Source organism: Rhinatrema bivittatum, chromosome 14, assembly GCF_901001135.1.
Source record: "Rhinatrema bivittatum chromosome 14, aRhiBiv1.1, whole genome shotgun sequence".
Lineage (NCBI taxonomy): Eukaryota > Metazoa > Chordata > Amphibia > Gymnophiona > Rhinatrematidae > Rhinatrema > Rhinatrema bivittatum.
This window is the reverse complement of record NC_042628.1, coordinates 31225047-31238568: the sequence shown is the minus strand read 5'-3', so window position 1 is coordinate 31238568 and position 13522 is coordinate 31225047. Positions and strand designations below refer to the sequence as shown.

General features: G+C 41.1%; 1 long non-coding RNA gene across 2 annotated transcripts in view; it reads left to right on the top strand.

Moving 5' to 3' along the window:
• Window positions 1-13522, top strand: part of LOC115076214 — a 1112347-nt gene that overhangs the window by 549982 nt on the left and 548843 nt on the right. The window contains exon 3 of one of the 2 annotated variants that reach the window (XR_003852700.1): window positions 3203-3539. The exons of the other annotated variant lie outside the window; for it this stretch is intronic. This is a non-coding gene — a long non-coding RNA (uncharacterized LOC115076214). Of the gene's footprint in view, window positions 1-3202; window positions 3540-13522 lie in introns of those variants that run through there. 2 annotated transcript variants of the gene reach the window in all.

Genomic DNA, 13522 nt, shown 5'->3' with positions numbered 1-13522 from the left:
ACACTCTGTGCATAATTTTTGGAAATCCAAATCTGTGCATGTAGTTTTCTCCTCCATCCTAGCCCCACTTCACGATCACTTCCACTGCAATGTGGATGAAAGTGTGCACCTTATGCATCTCTTCATAAACCTTTACCCACATACAGGGTGGGCAATTTCAAAAAGTCCAGTTACATGGATAGAATGCTCTTCTACCCGTGGGAAATGGCTTTGAAAATCACCCTCAATAAGAACAATTTTCAAAGCTGTTTGCTAGATAAAATGACCTGGCAAAAATTGCCCTCTTCTATCCAGCTAAGATGGCAATTTACTAAGTGGATTATGCAGGTGAAAAGCATTTTACCTGTTTGAATACTGTCAATGTGACCAAACGTTGATGTGCCCTTCCACAACATGCAGACTTTTAGCCATATTGAGAAGATACATTTCTGGGGACCATTGGAGAAGGAAAAGCATGCATTAGATGGCACGTCATCAAATGTTTGTGCATACCTTCCCTGAAAAAAATTACCCACATAAAAGAAACCAAGGTACAAGTGACCATGTATTTTAGGCACAGCAAATTTCAAAGCTTTCAGAATTGGTGGGAAGCGGATACGGAAAAGATCCACAGTGGCTTTCTCCGAATGCAAACAGTTTGAAATTTGCCTCCTAAAAGCGTGCATGATTTTGTAAAACCCCCAAGCCCTTTCAGCTGGACTGTGAGAAGGTATTCCTGGGACATATTTAGGTTGGGAGAGGCAACTACCTCATGTACAAGATATTTTTACAAATGCTATTTTAACCCTCTCAGCTACCCACATAAAATGGCAAATGCGTAGTTTGTGGCACATATGCTATATGCTAATTTTCTTTTTGAAAGTTGGTGTAAAGTACTCAGACTATTTGAAAATTGCTTCCAAAATTGGAAAAAATCCTTTAGCATGTCTGTTTCTATAAGTGCAAAAGTATGTATATGTGCTTCAAACTGAACAAGTGAAACTGCACAAAATGCTTTATATGTTGTTATGCTGACAGCCATTAACACTCTTTATCTGGCACCTGAGGTAAGGGACTTTTTCTTTGGAAAAATAGAACACAGCTGAATGGGCTTTGCTTTCATGCTGTGAAGACTTCTAACCCTGGCTGGTTACCTATAGATGACTGCTAATGTGATACAGCTCAGAAGCATGTGTGAAAACCCATCAGATCATTATTCCGATAAGGCTGTGCTTGTCTTCAGAGGGCAATTTAAATCTATTTCTAGCAGCATTGATGGTACACTATATCCAGATTTGATGTCCGTTGTAAGCAATAATCAATATATTAGCAATAGAAAAATGCTGTATGAGCAGAGATATTTGTGTCTGTAAGTACCTGGTATAATGTTTCCCCAGATTTAGTACAGTCTGGCATTATTTATTTGTTTTAAAAAATGCCTAACCCACACGATCCTACATTCTCAGCAGGGTACAATAAAACCATACATAATACCCATACAACATGACACAATGAAACACAGTTTAGTTTGGCAGATCGTGACTTAATGAGGGCATTTTTCAAGCTGTCTGCAGAAGGGAAAAGTCAGTGGGTAGTTTTTACCCATGGACTATGCACTAATTTTCAAAGGGAAATCTTTCTCTTTGAAATATGTGCCTCTTTTTTGTGTGGATGATTTTTCTGGGTAACATTATGTGCATACTTTTCTAAATTTTAAATTATCCATAAACTTGCAAGATCCTCCCCACCCTTGCCCTGGAAATGCCTCTCTTCAGTGGGGTTAAAATGACACCATGGTGACATTCTGCTCTTGACTTTACCCACACCTAAAGCTTAACTTTCAAACCAATTCACGGTGCAGCATTTGCATGTATACATGGATGTGCAAGGATTTATCCTAGTGCTTTATAAACTGTACAACCCCACTGCACAATGATAAAATAGTGCACACTTGTGCTCCAAAAGTACACGCATAGTGGTAGATTTTAAAAGCATTGTTTGCACATATTAAGAAAGCTGGGTGCACATGTGCTCAGAATAAGAGACAGGTCCTAGTCTAAGACTGATGCATATGTGTGAGAGAGAGAAAACCCTCTGTATAGGGTCATTCTGATACTCTACTCTAGAAAGGCACTTTGAATCAGGGTGGGTATTCGGGAGGTGGGTTAGTGTTGAGGGGGTTGTTGTTACAGACACATTCAGAGGTATTCATAGTAAAATTGACATCAGTAAAAAATTATAGCCCTTATACGCGCGTAACCTTTTTAAAATCTGGCTCTTTGTCTCCTACTCTTTTCTCGCTTCTGTTGCATTCTCTTTAAGAAGTCAATATTTAGTGCCACATAGCCAGTTAAGATAGGATTTAGTTAGCTAAGTGGCGCTATCTGAAAATTCTGCCTCACTGACTGGATAAGTGAGGGTTGTGATGGGGGTATTCCAGCAGGAAGCCACTTAGCCAGATAAGGGTTGATTTTTAACCTTATCTAGATTTATTAGACGGCTAAGATAGCCAAGTTAGCCAAACAAGTTTATCTTCTGCCAGGAAGCCATCGCTGCCTACAACACCAGTGAGTTACCATCGTTCTCTCAGAGCGTTCCCTGGAACCAGGTACTCGCTCCTTGAGGGCCTACTTTATTCCAGCTCCTGGGCTGCTTCTAAGAGACTATTGTGTGAGTGTTACCATCAAGGTTCTGTTCCGGAACTCTGCATACCCTGCCTACTCACTATGTTCAGTTTCTCTACAGCTCAGTTATCCAGGATAGCTGTTCCAGTATCTGAGGGACTACAGCCCAGCCGGGCACTTCCAGCTCACTACTGCCACCTCTGGTAGTTCCATATACTGGTTAATAAAAGAACTAGTGTGTGTCTGTCTCCACACTCTGAGCCTGACCGGTGGTCCCTCTCGGGATCTTCCCCCAGGGGTGTGGTCATCTGCCATCGGCCCAAGGATCCACCCACAACTACCACGAACACTAACAGCTGGATAGTGGCTAAATATTGGCCTCTTAATTGTCTACTTCCTGCTTTTCTGTCTGCATCATAATGCTCCCGAGCTATGGGTCTGCTTTCTTGCATGGTATTTACACTCAGACAAAGCATAGAACTGCATAGGGTTATTGCTTGGGCTGAGGGTTTATTGGATCTGATTCTAAGGATCTGTCTCCCTTTTGGTTCTTCATGAGGAAGAAATAATATTTATGGATTATAAACTTCCCATTTCAGATCCAACAGCTCTGTGGCTAGAATTAGACGGGAAGTGTCTTGAGGAATCCGAAAGGGCAACTGTCTGAAGATTCAATTGGTCTTTCACCACTTGAAATGAAATCCCCAGTATAAATATCAAGGGCTCTACAAAGCCTCCAACTGTAGACTACTGTCATAGATTTGCTTAACTGAATCAGGCCAAAGAGTTACAGTATCCAGCCAGCATCCTGCCTCCAATGAAAGAGAAGAGGAATGGAAAATCTTTACAAGCTTTTATTCTACAGAAGAATAAACGTGGAGCAATATGTGGCTTTCATTGACAGGAAATCTATGAGAGAGTATCAGCAAATGTAGAATTTCCCATTCCTTTCATCCAGTAATGGTTCTAGTCAGAACGGGCATGCTGCACTTCTGACTTCTATAGTATTGCAGTTAAGAATTAAAGGGATGCCTTCACCCAGTTATATCTGCCAGTTTTATTTTGCTGTAAATATGCTGTATGCGAATATTTTAAAATGCCAGAAAAAGACTGTATTCTCTAAAATGGAAATCTCACTGCATATGAAAAATATTGACATAACTCAGAGACAGTGATACAAGTCCATATATTCTCACGTCTTAAAATGCAGTACATTGCAGGAATAGGTCAGACAATGAATACCGAGACTGATAGTGCTGAAGGTTTCTGTGGCTAGCTTGTGGCACTCATGAGAAATCTTTACCTCACATGGATCTGCCAGCAGACCCCTCGCAGATCTGCCGCTACTTATCATTCTACATGCTACATAAATTTTAGGAGAAATACAATTATTGGTTCTGGAAATTAAATTTTGTCTTAGATCAGAAAGCTGATTTTCCAAATATATAATACTGGCTATGATGTTTTATGTGCATTTCGGGAGTAATTCTGTAACATTGCTCATAAAAAAAAAAAGTAAGCGAATATGCACATTAGTTATTCCAATTTTTCAAAGCATACATCTGTGTCTAAGTCCACTTTGAAATTTATCCCACCAAATCTGCCTGCACAAATTATGCCTACCAAGATAGCCACTCAATTTTTTTTTTTTGTAAAATTTAAAAGCATAGGGGCAGATTTTAAATACTTGCGCGAGCGCATACTTTTGTTCGCGCAGCAGGCACGAACAAAAGTACGCTGGATTTTATAAGATACGCGCGTATCTTATAAAATCCAGGGTCGGCGCGCGCAAGGGGGTGCACATTTGTGCAACCTGCGCACGCCGCCTGTTCCCTCCGAGGCTGCTCCGACTTCGGAGCGGCCTCGGAGGGAACTTTCCTTCGCACCCCCCCCTTACCTTTGTCGGCAAAGTTACGCCTGCTGAAGCAGGCGTAACTTTGCGTGCGTCGGCCGGCTGCCCCGCTCCGTGGTCCGGTCCCGGGGGGCTGTTCTGCAGGCCGTGGCCACGCCCCCGGAACGCTCCCGGGCCGAAACATCGCTGCCCCCGAAACGCCGCGCCCCGCCCCTAAACGCCGCATCATCCCGCCATGCCCCCGACACGCCCCCGACAGGAAGCCCCGGGACTTACGTGCGTCCCGGGGCTCTGCGCATGCCGGCGGCCCTGCGCACGTAAATCTGGAAGGATTTACGCACGCAAGGGTTTTAAAATCCGCCCCATATTTTGTAAAATCCAAAAGTTATATCTAAGTCCTAACCTCTCCTCAGCTCCACCCCCAGGAATGCCTCCACTCAGTCTGGGTTAGAAACATTTACACACGAACATGACATGTGCACGTACGTTTGCCAGCATATTGTGCAGGCAATTTTGTAAAAACCCATTTCTGCACCTTTTTACTTGCAAATATTCTTTAGAAGGTTACTCTCCTAAAGTACTGAAAATGTAAGCATACAAGTAACCTGAGTTAATTGGTAGCATTTCATGATCAATAAGAACAAGAGAGTAGCAGTGGGTAGCCAGAGCAACCAACAACCTTTCCATAGGGTACCAGCAGAAAATGTACAATAATAATGCAATGTACTTCTACACTTCACTCACCCAGGTTTATATCATCTTTCAGATAGACTCACTAGATAAACTGGGGAGGGACCAAATAAACTGCTTATACTCAAGAAGACATTGCTGGAAAGATGATCTCTCTTAATTGTGATTCTTTTACATGCATATATTAACATGTAAATGCATATATTCCCTGTAGAGTAAAGAAAAACAATGGTGCATTGTTTTTTCCCCAGCCATACTGCTCATTTGTTATTACTTTTTTAATAACCTAGTGACAATATGCATTTGCCCTGCTGGCTGCTCTTCTGACATTTTATCTCACTAGAGAGAGGCATGTGTCTTCCCTTGGCATTGATATAAATATCATTTAATGAATTTCTCAGGTGGATGCTGAAGGAGTTTTAGACAGTAAAGTTTAGCTTGAATAATTTAATGCATTGAATTAGGTACCTGTATCTCTACCAGCATAAAACCTGAGTTTTAAACATTTGGGACTAGGACTAAATTTTCCATTCACGGTTAACATCTCATAGTGTTCAATATCTAAAATATAAATGGCATTGCATCTCTTTGATTTTTTATTGACACAATAAATGACAAATAATAAAATAATAATCATATTTATATCCTATGTATGAGTCCATTCATGTGATTGAGCAATATGTTAACTTTCAAAAATTATTATAGATTTTCAGGAACTTTTTTTATATTTACTTAAATGTGTCCTTAAAATTGTAAGCAGGTCTCTGCATTGGGTACAAACAGAGCTGTAGCCAGACAATTTGACACTTATGGCCAAGTGAAAAGTGAGCTCTCACCCTCATATGTGCGATCACCCTGGCCTTTTAGAATTTATCTCTATGGAAGAGACTATTCTACTACTGGTCTGTCTTGCATTTTACTGTTTATTAAGTATGTGCATTTGTTGGACCATTTGTTTCATGGCTACATGTGTACCCCTCAGATTTATGGTATGAGCATAAGAACAAAACATATGCACGTATTTTATTAAAGATTTACGCACGTACTATCCGTTCTTATGAGCGTACCATAAATCCGTGACATGTGCAAAACCCATGAAATGAATGGCCCAACGAATACACATCCATACACATACACATCCATACACATACATACACATCCATACACATCCATACTCAGCATGGCTCTCTGCTTCAACAGCAAGGGAGAAGACTGATACTTCACGCATATCCAGCATAGCTCCCTGCTTCAACGGCATGGGAGAAGAAAAACAACCAATAAGGGCTGTATAACATAGTCTGGGTAAAACAAATAAGCATGGGTGTAGCTTGCTTATTGCGGTGGCTACTACCCCTAACTAATCAAGCTAGATACTTGGATGCAGCTCCATCACTGCTCTCTACATTAAAGGTGGGGGTGGAAGGGAAAAAGAACCAAGAGCTAAGAGAAACAGATAAGTATGAGAGAAAAAATGTGTGAAGCTTGCTGGGCAGACTGGATGGGCCATTTGGTCTTCTTCTGCCGTCATTTCTATGTTTCTATATTTATCAATATTTCAATTTACATAAGTAGACCAATTGCCAACTTTCTCTCTTTAGAGGAAAATGCTCTTTATATTTTAATCAAAATTAATTTTTCAGTCTCCCTTGAGTAAAATTTCTCTTCCTCCAAAGTATTTCAATAAGATATTAAAACATTGTCCTTTGTTTCACCAAATCTCCTTAGAGAATATGTGTTTCTCCCCCATTTGAGCTGTCTCTGAGAGAGTTCCTAGCATCTCTTGGATCCTGGAGCGCAGTAGTATTTAGGTAAAATATTATTTGAAATGGCTTATATTGAAGTTGCACTTATCAATGGCATTGTGCATAACATTGCTCCTGCCATACAATACATAGAGCTGAATTTTAGAAGCCCGACTTGTTCTTTAAATAAGGGATGCATGAAGAAGTCTGGCTCGTGTGCACTGAGCAGATTTTAAAAGCCGCAGAGATGCGCGCATATCTCCCACAGCGCACACATCTGAAAAGTTTTCAAAAGGGGCAGGGCATGGCCATGATCTGGGTAGGGCATGGGCATTTTGGGGTGTGAATCTAAGATCTGCGCATAAATATTGATGTGAACTGGCACACACTGAGGGCTCCTGCTGCGAAATTTTACTTCTGCTATAGATGCCTTGTAAATTAAAATTTAAAGAAAACTCGGATCTGTGAGGTTTTAAGAGTTGGGGCTAACTGGGGAGATTGAAGGCTATTAAACGGGGGGGGGGGGGGGAGGGGTTGGAGGAACTCTCTCTTAACTGGGTGCACTGGGGATAACCTGGTAATACTGGGAGTGGTCATGGCACACACTCCTTTTATGTGGTAGAAGTAAGATTTGTGCGCACGTGCATGCGCCTACTTAAAATTTGATGCAAATGTGTGCGTGGCCAGGCTATTTTATAACATGCACACACATGCGTGTATATGTTATTTTCTCTTTCACTACAACTCATTCTCTTTCACGCACACACACATACACACTGTTGCGTCCATAGGTCGCAGATGGCTGTGACTGCTCTGCCTTACCTCTTTTACTCCCCTTTCACTCTCTTTGGGCAAGATGGCTGCCTCCGGTGCCGAGGGCCTCGGCGTTTCCATACCAGCATGGGCATCCCCATCCGCCATGCTCACTCCTGTGGCCTCCTAGGGCACGAGCGTGCACATCTCCTATACTCAAATACACGTCATGGCGGGAACCTTGGGGGGCGGCCCCACCACATGACATCAGTACCTCCGGGTATATCTAGCCTCTGCTTCCGCTACCACCTTTAGTTAGCAAAGACTTCACTTCGCTACTCTGACTGCTCTAAGCTGCAGGCTTAGATGCCGTTTTCACGCTAAGGGCCTCGCTCCAGACACCCGCTCCTCGGGGGTCTTTCGCTTCCAACTTCCTCACTAACTAAGACAAGCACTCCTCGGGAGTCTTTTTCTCTATTCTACTTTCAGGATATTGGACCATTGGGTACTCGCTCCTCAAGGGCCTATCTACCTTTATATCCTGCACCATGGACCTTCGGTCCCACCATTCTACCACCAGGAAGATGCCTTAAGAACATGCCGTACTGGGTCAGACCAAGGGTCCATCAAGCCCAGCATCCTGTTTCCAACAGTGGCCAATCCAGGCCATAAGAACCTGGCAAGTACCCAAAAACTAAGTCTATTCCATGTTACCATTGCTAGTAATAGCAGTGGCTATTTTCTAAGTCAACTTAATTAATAGCAGGTAATGGACTTCTCCAAGAACTTATCCAATCCTTTTTTAAACACAGCTATACTAACTGCACTAACCACATCCTCTGGCAACAAATTCCAGAGTTTAATTGTGCGTTGAGTAAAAAAGAACTTTCTCAGATTAGTTTTAAATGTGCCCCATGCTAACTTCATGGAGTGCCCCTAGTCTTTCTATTATCCAAAAGAGTAAATAACCGATTCACATCTACCCATTCTAGACCTCTCATGATTTTAAACACCTCTATTCTATCCCCCCTCAGCCGTCTCTTCTCCAAGCTGAAAAATCCTAACCTCTTTATTCTTTCCTCATAGGGGAGCTGTTCCATTCCCCTTATCGTTTTGGAAGCCAATCTCTGTACCCTTCTCTCAGCCTTCATTCTGTGAGTACCTCTACGATCCGGTGCTCCAACTCCACCCACCAGCCGCGGTGTTACCCGCACTGCGGGCTCCCGTCTATCGTGAGCATCTGGGTGAGACTATAATTCTGAGCCTTTTGAACGTACTGGCACTTCGTGGATTAGTGCCTTACCTTCCTGCTTTCACCATCTATCTACAGCAGTACAATAAAAACTCTATCCATACTGTGTCTGCTATCTGTGTCAGCCTATCACAATGGTTCCCCACGGGTCTCCTCCCCATGGGTGGAGTCAGCTCCATTACAACCAAGGGTCCACAATGCCACAAACACAACACACACCTTAAATCTCTTCTCCTCCCAGATCTGACCCCAGCATGTCCCCATTGACACCCGTGCTCTCCCTCCCCTCAAACTCAGTCTTCTTTCCCTGTGACCTTGAATACCATGCTCTCCCTCACCTCAATAACTCCATACTCTCTCTCTTGCTCTCTTCTGATCCCTGCACTCAGTATTCATTCAACCCTTGCTGATACCTCACCTTTCTTCCCTATCTTACTCCACCGGTCTCTTCTTTCCTCTTCTCCCACTTTGGACCCCACCACAGACTTTTAACCTTAAATCCCACTTGTTCTACTGTGGGTGCTTTCCTCTTCAAGTAAATCTCTGGCTGGCATGACTGTAGTTTTGTCAGCCTTACTATGCAAGGCAGTTTGGGATTGGACTGTAGTTTTGTCAGCCTTACTATGCAAGGCAGTTTGGGATTGGACTGGTGCTAGTGCATCATCCTCAGCCTTCTCATATAGGCTGTCACTAATGCAGCATCCTCTGCCTTCCCACATGAACTAGAGAATTATCCTTGGCCTTGTGCTGGTGCAAGTTGCCCTAAAACTGCACCTAAATGATGCAGAGGATGAAATCACAGAGAGACATTGTAGAGAGAGTCACCCACCCCACCATTAGTGCGCCCTCTCTGTCCCGCCGTTCCTTCCTCCATGAGGATCTAGTACCAGCAGCTCTGAGGTTTGGGGTAGAAATGTGATAAGCCAGAAGCCTCTTTTTTGCATGCAGCTAATCCATAGTGCCCTTCGGGCAACAATGCCTTTGGTCAAGGACATATTGGCCATAGGGTAGCAACAGCTCTGAGTACAAAAGTCATCTTCTGGGCATCTAAATGTCAGGAAAGCCAAAAAGTGGTGACATCTCAAAAGATGTTTAATAGTTCTATTTAAACCAAAACAGTCTGAAATAAGAGATACAAATCATATATAATCATTTAAAATTTAAATGTTTTATATTTTTTTTTTATCATGAAATATGTAGAAAATGACATAAGAGCATAAGAAGTGCATGCTCTTTCAAGACCAAAAGTCGTTTCAGTCCAGCATCCTGTCTCTGACAGTGGCTGATCCCAAAAAGTCGATCCAATTTCTTGCTGTTCTTGCTGTGACAGTCACTTGGTTAATAACTATTTATGGATTTTTCCTTCCAGTAACTTGAATAAACCCTTTTTCTAAACCCAGCTATGCTATAGCCTTGACCACATCTCTGACAAAAAAAACTCCACAGCTTGTTTGTGCATTAAGGAGTTGATTTTAAAAGAGTTGCTCACTCTAAAATGCATACATACATGCCTCATAAGTGACAAGTATTTTAAAAGCCATAAATTATGCATGTACATACACGTGCATGAGTAAAGGAAAAGGAGTGGAGTTGGGGGTGAAGGTAGGGCCAACAGTAACTCGGTATCTTTAAAACTGGAGGTCGCAGGACATGGCATCTGGTTAGCCGTGTATCTTTACTACTGCTCCTGATGAAGAGCAACTCTGCAGATCTCACGTTTCTGGTCTTATACGACAGGGTGAAGTGTCTAGGTCATCTGGGGGGCATGCAGGATGAAGAACAAGAGGGGTCTGGATGACCTTGAGATTGGGCAAACTGGTGGACTGTTTGAAAAAACTGGGAATGTCCCTTACGCAAGCATGCTTTAAAATCCACTTACATACGCGCTTTAAAACTGTCAGCTACAAGAAGGGTTGATCTAGTAACCTTAAAATTAGGAGTATACTTACATACAGAAGGCATATTGTAAATTATACACACACAAGTGAATGCATGATTTAAAATTCAAGCGTATCTCCGCTCGCACGCTGATATGCGTGTGTATGAGCGCATACACGCTAGTTTTAAAATGTCTGTTAGTGAAAAAATACTTCACTCTTTAAAATCTGCTATCTGTTAGTTTTAAGGAACGTTCCCTAATCCTAGTGTTATTTGAAAGGGCAAATGACCATTCCCTATTTACCTTACCTGTTCCATCCCACTCATGATTTTATAAACTGTATCATAACCCCTCTCAATCATATTTTTCCAAGCTGAAGAGCCCTAACCTTTCTTCATATGGGAACTGTTCCGACCCTTAACCAATTTTGATGCCCTTCTCTGTACTTTTCTAATTTCACTATATCTTTTTTGAGATAATGTGACCAGAATTGCACCCAATACTCAAGCATTATGATGTCTATTTTATTCTCTATTCCTGTCAGAGTAATACCTAGCATTATGTTTGCTTTTATGACTGCTGCAGCACATTGAGCTGAAGAATTCAGCGAACTGTCCACAATAACCCCAAGTTCCTTTTCCTGGGTAGTTACTCCTAATGCAGAACTTATCATTGTGTATGTAAAATTAGGGTTATTTTTAACTATATGCATCACTTTTCACTTTCCAGATTAAATTTCATCTGCCATTAGGGATGTGCAATCGTTTTTTCCGAATTAGGAAATTTCAACGAAATTGCCTAATTTGGAATGGTTCGGGAGAACCAAAAAACGATTGCATTTTTTCTGAAATTTCGGAAAAAATTCATTTTCGGGTTAGCTCACACTAACTCTGCCATGTTAGTGCGTGCTATCAGGAGTTAGCGCACACTAACCCGAAAGTCATGGCCCCCGAAAAAAAAAAAAAAACCCTGAACCGCAGGAAAAACAAAATTCCCATGGGGGGCCCCGAAATGAAGCCCGACACGATATTGAAACCCGAAGCACATCTCTATCTGCCATTTAGATGCCCAGGTCTCCTGTCTCTCAAGATCCTTCATAATCTGCCTGTTTTCTAACCACATGTTTGTGTCATTTGCAAAGTTGATGTTGTCATTCATCACTCTCTTTTCTAGATCAATGAATAATTTTAATAGCATTGGTCCTAGGACATGTCCTTTGAGCACTCCACTACTCACCTTTTTCCACTGGGAGAACTGACCATTTAGCCCTACTCCTTTTTTCCTGTCTTTTAACTAGGTACCAGTCAAGTAAATGCATGTATGTTTATATGTATGTATTCAAAATATCAAAAAATCCTTCCAAAATTTTGAACACCAAAGAGAATCATATCAAAATATGTTTATTTAAAAGCTTCAATTAAAATTTGTTTTTGTAGAGGTTGGCATGACCATTATATCCATTATATCCACAGGCTTAATTAGTTGCTGCAAATTTCACTGCAACTACTTTTAATAGCCTGAATTTTAATTTAATCATTGGTCTCCTTTTAAATAAATATATTTTGATATGATCCTCCTGAGTGTTGGAAATTTTGGAAGGATTTTTTGATATTTTGATTTGTATTATTTGCTATCCGGGACTGTCTTCATCACAGGTATGTATGCATTTACATCTACATCTGTATCTAGTTATATATAATATAATACAATTGTTTAATGATTGAACCCCACTATGTAGTACCTATTTCCTTTATTTAATCACATCGTCTTTCAAAAGTATAAACAGTTGTAACAAAGTCATTGGTAATATGTATCATTCACTTATATCCACATCCCCAATCATTCACATTCTCAATCACATGCAGCACAATAATAGCACCTCAAGCTATCAAAAAAGTCAAAATTTAATTCTTAAGTCCTTAAATTGTCCTTTACAGACCGGATATTTGAAATAGTTGGAGCAAGTACTACTATCACAAAGTGATTAGAAACAGTTCCTCTGCAGTTGACAAAAAGGAAAGAACTCTTGTATAAATGATGAATTCTCAACAAGCCATAACTCCTTTGGAGCAATTCTTCGGATGTTTTTATGCAAACAAGTCATTCTTCTAGCATCAGCGTTCCTTTAGTGTCATCTAAAACAAGAACAATCAGTCCAAACAAAGGATTTTGTTTCACCCATTCCTAGAGCTATTTCAGGGGAAGTCTACTCTTCCAGCAAGAGAGAATTATTTAAACACTTGCCAGTGTCAAGCGTTATCTTCCCAAAAATATATTGCTTTGAGAACTGCCTCTCAATTTATTTTACCTTTTTTCTATTAATCTTGCTCTGTTTTAATGGGGTTTCAGCATGCAATGACTATCTCAAATCAACTGAACAGCAGAACTTCATGTTCAGAACTGCTGATGTCTTCTGCTAGCAAAAGACGCCAGCGCTTGAAAGCTTGTCCTGTGAGATTGAAAAGCTACACAAAAAACAGTAGTGACAGCATACAAAAATATGGAGAATATTCAATATGAAAAAAGTACAAAGATATTTCTTTGCCAAAATAAGTCTATTTTCATGAGAAGATTTGGAACTTATTATAAAGTGAGAGCTGTGAAGTTTGGACAATCAAAACTACTAATTACTAGAGATGTGCATTCATTTTTGCCGAATTGGAAAATTTCAACGAAATTGTCCAATTCGGCATGTTTCAGGGAGCCCGAAAAAGATCGGGATTTTCCTGTTTTTTCGCAAAAATTTGTTTT